An 8,341-nucleotide genomic window follows, 5' to 3' on the forward strand; every position below is an offset into this window, starting at 1 on the left:
TCATTTTTTGGATTGGACTCAAGAAGGTAAAGTTAGGCTAAACTAGAGAGTAGAGAGTAGAGAGTAGAGAGTAGAGAGTCCAAGCCTGTTGAGGAATTACCTAATTACCTTCCTTGGAATCTTGTTTGGGCTTCGCATGCCCACAATATGTGTGTTTCGGCCTTGGATAAAATTTGACTACTTGTGTCTAGACTGTTACGTTTTTTTCTTGGCTTTTTCTTAGATCCAAAAATATCCCGACTTAATTTTTATTTATTCATATGTTGCTAGGTCTTAGAAATTCAGGCATCTTAATCCAATATGCCTAATTAGATTTGTAAAGTATTTCTTTCAAAATATTGTATAAATTTCAACAAATAAAAACTAACGAATACAAATTGTACAATTGAGTTCACAACCTTTTATTATTATTAATTTTTTCTGACCTGAGAGCTGATATTTGAATTTTCAAATTAAAAAAAAAAAAAAAAATTCTGTTTGATAATAATTTTGTTTTTTGTTTTTATTTTTGAAAATTAAGTCATGAACACTATTTTTACCTTCAAATTTCTTCATTTGTTATCTACTCTTCACTCATGATTTAAAAAACAAAGCCAAATTTTGAGAACTAAAAAAAAAATAATTTATTTTTGTTTTTGGAATTTGGCTAAGAATGCAACCATTGAACTTAAAAAGACACAAATTTTTGTAAGAAATATGAACGAAATAGACTTAATTTTTTAAAAAAATAAAAAATAAAATGGTTATCCAATAGCTCACATTGGGACTCGTATATATAATCTATTTCAACTATTTTTTTAATTAAATTATTTCAACTAGTCAGAAAATACTCCAATGGGCAAATTTTAATAGGTTAAAACACCACTTGCAAACTTGAAAATGTGGGAGGAAACGGGGGGAGGGTGATGAAGGCCCATTTTCATTGAGAAGCTGATCAAGGGATTTTGGGCCCGTACAAGTCTATTAGCCCAATGGGCCTGAATCTGCCAAAAAATGAAAAAGTTAAGCGTCACCAAGAGAAAAAAAAAATATAAATGATTACCGAACAGATCTTTAACTTTAAAAATTTTAAAAATGCATCATTTTATTAATGTCACGGCGTTAGTTGGTTTTTTTTTTTTAGTCATTTTAAAAGAAAAATGACATAACATTTTAAGATTTAATTTAATACTGATCTTCTCATCACCATAGTGTTCTCTCACCTTTATTGTCGCTGAGCACCCCACCTCCATTCTCGTGACTATCCATCTACATCAAGGATTAAAATATCGATGTCGATATTGACATTTCAATTTTATGGATATATCGACAAAAAATCGATAATGACGGATATTTCTAAAAATCACGAATTTATAAAATTTATTTAGATTAGTAATTAAGTTAGTTTGAATATTTTTATTAGTATTCAATATTCATGTTCATATTGACTAAGTAGATGACATTTTGTTATGTTTTACAAGCAATAATAAAAGATGTTGAGATATCTATGGATATTTAATATCGATATCAAACTTTTTATGAATATATCCACATATCGATGGATATTTTCATCCGTGTCTATCAAAATCTTTCTCTCTATCTCAAACTTCAAGGATCAATAAAGTATTCATCACTTTTAAAATGTCACTATTAGATTTTTAAAATATTGTATTGAATCCAACGATTTACAATTATGATTAAGAATAATATTGAAGGAGAAGAAGAATAAAATCCATGACATTTACATAGCATATGGTGTTAGCATAATTACTTTAAATCTATATTAAATAGATCAACCCCAGGATCATTCATATCAAATTGCCAAGAATAATTAACCTACTGGATTCTATTGAGAGATTGATGACAACTTCAAGATGATGATAACTTTAAGATGACTGTTGTCTTCCTCAACCAAAACTCCGAATACTCTTAGTGGGATCTCCCTCTAGATGGGATTCACGAAAGACTGAGTGCGTATTATTTGGTGTATTGAGAACCATAACCCTAAGGTCTCTTTATACACTAGTTTAATTAGGGTTCCCATTAAAACCTAATTAACTAGGAATAAACTTGTACCCATTAAATCCATACTCAAATAGGAATCTAGGGCCTTAATTAATTAGATCACATAATAGGGCACAATTTAATAAAATAACCCAATGTGATAAATTATTAAACCACATACATATCTCATACTTTAATTATACGTATTATTATTTAAATATATCTAATATTCTCCCACTTGGGCTATGTCTGTGTACCTGATGTAATTAAATCACATAAACCTTAAGCGTGCATAAATAAGTTATTTCAATAATAGAATTTTCCCTTTAGTTCAATTCGGTCCATCTCCTGTATCAGTACGGAATCAAGGTGGATTTTTCACTACCCTTGTAACTAAACTTTCCTTGATCACCAATTCCAATACATTCAATGACAAAGATCAAGTATGGATGGATAGCATGGAAACTAGATGCAAAGTGATCTAGGTCATGCCTGTTTCCAACTCGTCCAAATTCCTTAGTGAGATAATTCTTAAAAACGTTATTCTAAACCGCATACATGATAAACAAGTTCAGATAATAAAACATAAACCATCAATTTTATTCTATATAGAAAATAAACGAATTAAGGTCAAAGAACATTCTCAATAACAAACTCCCATTAAGCCATGGAATCAGAAAAGTGATTAACACCCACGTGAGTAACATGCTCATGAAAAACTTCAAGTGGTAAACCTTTAGTCAATGGATCTGCCACCATAGAATTTTTTCTTGTGTGTTCTATCGAAATTTGACCATTCTGAACTCTTTCTTTCACAACTAGAAACTTTACATCTACATGCTATAATTTTGTATTGCCTATGTTGTTTTTAGAATACATTATTGTAAATTTATTGTCATAAAATAATTTTAGTAATCTTTCTATGCCAACCACTATCCACAACCTAGTGAAAATTTTTGCAACCATATTCCATGATTGGACACTTCATAATATGATAAACTCTACAGCTCTGGTAGAAGAAGTTATAAAACATAATCCCTATTAGAATACCCAATGATCTCTAAAATTTGTTAAGTGAGTACATAGTCTTTTGTTCTTTGCAAATACCTTATAACCTGTTTAGCTGCTTTTCGATGATCCATCCCTAAGTTGCACAAATATCTGCCTAACACTTCAACTATGAATGTAATATCTGGATGCGTACATACTTAAGTGTACATTAGACTTCCAACAACCGATGCATAGAGAACTTTCTGCGTCTTCTTAGTCTAGAGAACCTGCAGTCTTTAGTGCCTCACCCCAGAGAGATTCTGGTAAAAAAGAATGACTAATCATACTTCTTACCATATTATTAAGTGTTCTATTTTGTCTTTTCGCCACACTGTTTATGTTGGGTTTCCCTGACATAGTGTATTGCGGGACAATTCCACATTCTTCTAGGTATTTAGTAAGGGCCCTGGACATTGTTTACCTGATCCATCATATCTACCGTAGTATTCACCACCACGATCAGACTTGATAACCTTGATTTTCTTTCCAAGGTGAAGTTCAACTTCAACTTTGAAAGGTTTGAAAACATCCAAAGATTGAGACTTCTCATGAATTAAATATAGGTACCCATATCTTGAATAGTCGTCTATGAATGTGATAAAATATTGTTGTCCATTCCAAGAAGTTGTAGGGAATGGACCAAAAATGTTTGTATATATAAGTTCTAAGACGTCTGATTATCTGTTAGCATCTAATTTTCTTATATTTGTAATGTTTCCCTTAATACATTCGACACAAACTTCAATGTTATTTAAATCAAGGGAATCAATAATTCTATCTGACACAAGTGTCTGAATTCTCTGTTTAGAGATGTGACCTAAATGCTTGTACCATAAAATAACATAATTCTCATTTAATTTACACTTTGTACCACATGAATTAGATAATAGGATCTTGTTAGATGAAATAAAAGAATCAAGCATATATAGATTATCAATTAAAGAACCAACACCGATAAGTTTGGAATCTTGAAAAAGACTAACTTTATGATTTCCAAAAGAAAGAAAGAAAAACCAAATTTGTCTAAACTAGAAATAGAAACTAAATTCCGTCTAAATGACGGTACAACAAAAGTCTCATTCAAATCCAAATGATAACCAATTTTTAGAAGTAGCCTAAAATTCCCAATAGCTTCAACTTGAACTGCTTTGCCATCACCCACATAGATGAATCTTTCAGCATCATTTGGCAGCCAACTCCACAAGCAACCATGCATAGATATACTTATGTGAGTAGTAGCACCAGAATCTACCCACAAAGTATTTGTAGGTACATAAGCTAAATTAACTTTAGAACAAACCAAAGTAAGAAGTTTACCCTTCTTCACATGCCACTTGTTATTATTATGCTGAGATGTCCCTTCTGCAGCACCCGTAAATTTCCTTTTCTTCTTATCACGAGAGCTAGTTGCAAAATGAGCACTTTCTGTCATTTGTCTTTTAATCCTATCTTTTTCTTGCACATATTGTGAGATAAACTCATTAGTACTCCATTTATCCTTCTAAGTATTATAGTTTATCTTAAACTAAGTGAATTGTGCAGGAAGAGAGATAAGTACTAGATGTACAAGTAAATTTTCATTTATCTCTATATCAAGTGCCTTTAATTTACTTGCGAGATTGGACATTTCTATAATGTACCCCCTTATGTTTCTGCTGCCCATATACCTCATGGAAGTTAAAGAAATCAAAAGATTACTTGCTTCTCCCTTTTTCATTTTTAGAAAAATATTTCTCAATTTGCTCAAGGAACTTATTGGCATTTTCACTCTCCATGATAGAACCCCGAAAAAACTCCGGAATGGAGTGCCTAATGATCATCAGACACATGCGATTTGACCATTTTCACTTCCCAATATTAAACATATTCAACCGTGTTGGGATTTATATCCTAAATCTCGTAGTTTGTAATCTTATAAATATTATTATTTATTAATAAAGTAAAAAGATATTTTATTCATTTATTAATCTTGCACAACTTAATCCAATAAACTTATCTATATATTATAGACCTTTTAGGTTATTACTTGAACACGATAAGGTTGGGTACCTTATCCTAGTAACACTATGGATACAACCCACATTGTAAATGTTACAAGTGTTGTAAGTGTTACAAACTATTTGATTCAAGTTGTTCATGTAATAGACATTCGGGTGGGGGTATCCTATACAAAGAGTTTTTATAAGACCATACCATGAAATAATTAATCTTTCACTATAATACCGTTGATTGAAAAAATTAATATTTCATAGGATGTCTGTAGGTAACTCAATCTCAATCCTGAGTGAGTAATGGACTTTTACCTATGAGGGTCTGTCCTTTAATTTGTATGGGTCAGAGTGGCACGAGCCATCAACTCAATATGTCTAACATTTTGGGGATAGACCCAAGTGGGGAGCTGGGAACATAACTACGTGAGATAAAATTTATTCTTTGTCGTATTTAGGGAAAGTAGATGAGTTGTTCCCTTAAGTGCTAACTCCGGGTCATAATGGGGCTCGTTCCTTCTCATTGGCCCGAGAGGGATTTTGTTTATTGTAAGACCATAAATAGGTTGTTCATTAGATGATCAATAGGACTTAAGGAACTAGAAGTAATTACAGGGGTAAAATGATAATTTGACTTAGTTGTAACTATGAACTACTCATAATAATTGACTTACCAGTAAAGGTTATATCCATGGACACATAAATATATCTACAGTGTGAATAGTGCAACTGTGGGTCTTTAGTGGAGTGACCTACAGTTATTGAATGTTGATTAATTTAATTAAAGAGTTCAATTAATTAATCTCGTACCATTGGAGCTTTTAATTTGTAGATCTATTAGGTCTCCCTACTAGCTCAGTAAGGGCAAAAATAAAATGGTTAAAGGTTTGGATGAATTTGAATTATTGAAATTATATGGGAATTATATTTGTATATGATACAATTAATATAATGTATATAGATACATTATATCATAAAGTTAATTTTAAATTAGATTCAAAATTAAAATTTATTATATGAGAAAAATAAAATATTTGAACAAGATTCGAATATTCAATAAAATATATTAGATTTATATTAAAATTATAGGTTAAAATTAATATGAATAAAATTCATATTAAAACTATAGGCTATGAGAGAAAAATATATTTAAATATGATTTAAATATAATATTAATTAAATATATGATATTTAAATATATAAATAATTAAATTTAATAAATTAGATTTATTAAATATTATTTAATTAATTAGATTTATTAAATATTATTTAATTAATTTAAGTTAAATTTTGATTTAATTTATATAATAATAAACAAAATAAAAAAAATGTGGGAGCTATTGGGAGTTAGTAAGAGAGGAGTAACTTCCTCCCCTTTCGCTCAACTTAAAATGAAGAAAGAGATAAGAAAATTATTATTATTATTTTTCACATCTTCTTCTTCCTCTCTAGTCTTAACTCTGTTACTCTCTCAAAAATTCTTTCATTCCCTCATACTTCCAAAAGGGCTCCCACAAGCCACGTTTCTACGGGAGAATAGTGGAGATATATTAGTGGTGATACTCGGAACATCTTGACAGGAAAATTGCTTGAAGAACGGTCTTTAATATTTTTATTAAATTACAACATGCTTTATTTGTTTTCTGTTCTTGTTTTCTTCAACGGATATTGAAGTACGGACATTTACACGCTTCTACACGGGATTCAATCCCTTTATTTGTATCAGAGCCATGTTGCTTTCAATTTTTCATTTTTAGAAAGAAAGACAAAAAAAATGGTGAAGTGTTTAGATTACTGTTTACTGTTATTGGCACTTAGATTACTGTTTTTCCATTTATTAGAACATTGTAAAGGTCTGGTGTTTTGGGTATTTATTATGTAAATCGAGTTTGTAAATCCGGGTCGCTCGTGGTGAAGTGTTTGCTGTGAATTTTGGAATGCAAACTACAGCTTTTTGCCGTCTGCCATCGTTTGTTCGTCATTCAATGTTTCTGATTATCGACCGTCATTGTTCGTCCTTCATGGAAAGATTGTAACAATTTGCAACATGAACGTGGTAGTTTTCTTCAAGCTTTCAACAGTTAGAAGTCAGTTTGTGTTTTAAATTAAACTAGTGTAATTTAATTTAACGTTTTTATTATAGTGACAATATTTGGTCTATTAATGCTGTTATGAAGTTTTAATATGCATGTGATGTATGTTTTAATTATATTATTTATATGTTGCATATAGTATGTCATATATATTAAAAACCCACCAAAGGCTAAACATGATCATGCATCATATTTAAATATAACTGTTATATTTAGAGTTTAAGTTATACTTAAAAGTACGTACATACATGATATATACTATATAATTTGCATATTATAATGTTTTAATGTATGATCAAAAGCATGTATGCTATATAGTTTTCATTAATTATAATATATATATTTAATATGTTTGTTAATGAAAATCAATGAACATTGAGCATGACATTACCTAAATAAATATAATTATTGTATTTATTGTGTCATTTAGATGCATATTATAGGTTTCAAATCATTAAAATATAGAAGTTATATGTTTAATGAATTAGAAATTAAAACCTATAATCAAGAATTGCATGCAAACATAGAGTTTTGATTAAATTTTTAAATAGTTTAAAATTTGGTAATTAATTTTTTTTGTTAAAATCTATAAAAAATAAAAATTAGTTTTAATCTTTTATTTTTCATAGAATTAAAAAGAGTTAATAAAAGATTAAATTTATAAAATAGTTTGACTATAAGGGACTACTTTTGTCTTAGGAAGATTCTGTCTAGGCTGGGGTATTTAAGCTAACCGTAAGGGAACACCTTTACCTGGGAACTGACCTGGAAGGTGAATTAGTAAAAGATTTTATAAGCATGCAATAAAGTTGGTAGTTTATTAAAGTGTTTAATAAACTTGACCTTATTTTGTAATATAAACGTTATACTGGGTCAATTAAAAAATTCTTAGATAAATGACTTAACCTAGGTTTACCTAAGTATACCCCAAAGGTTTTAGAATATTTAGGGGAGGAAAAAGATGTATATGATTCTTCTCACGTTCTCCCTAAAGCTCATACCGTTAGATATATGATTGGTCTCGTGGCACCCTAGGTGTCCTCCCTTCGGGAGGTGTTTGGACACGGTCAATATTAAGGTGAATGGAGAAAGTATTTATAGTGAGCGGGAAAGGGACGTGTGTCAACATATATCCTATGGTCTCTTCATTAGTGTGCATAGTGAGATTTCATACTCCGTCTCGTGGCACCTAGAAGTGTCCTCCCTTCAGAAGATGTTTGTAGTGAA

The sequence above is a fragment of the Benincasa hispida genome, chromosome 4 (genome assembly GCF_009727055.1).
Source record: "Benincasa hispida cultivar B227 chromosome 4, ASM972705v1, whole genome shotgun sequence".
In the NCBI taxonomy this organism is placed as follows: Eukaryota; Viridiplantae; Streptophyta; class Magnoliopsida; order Cucurbitales; family Cucurbitaceae; genus Benincasa; species Benincasa hispida.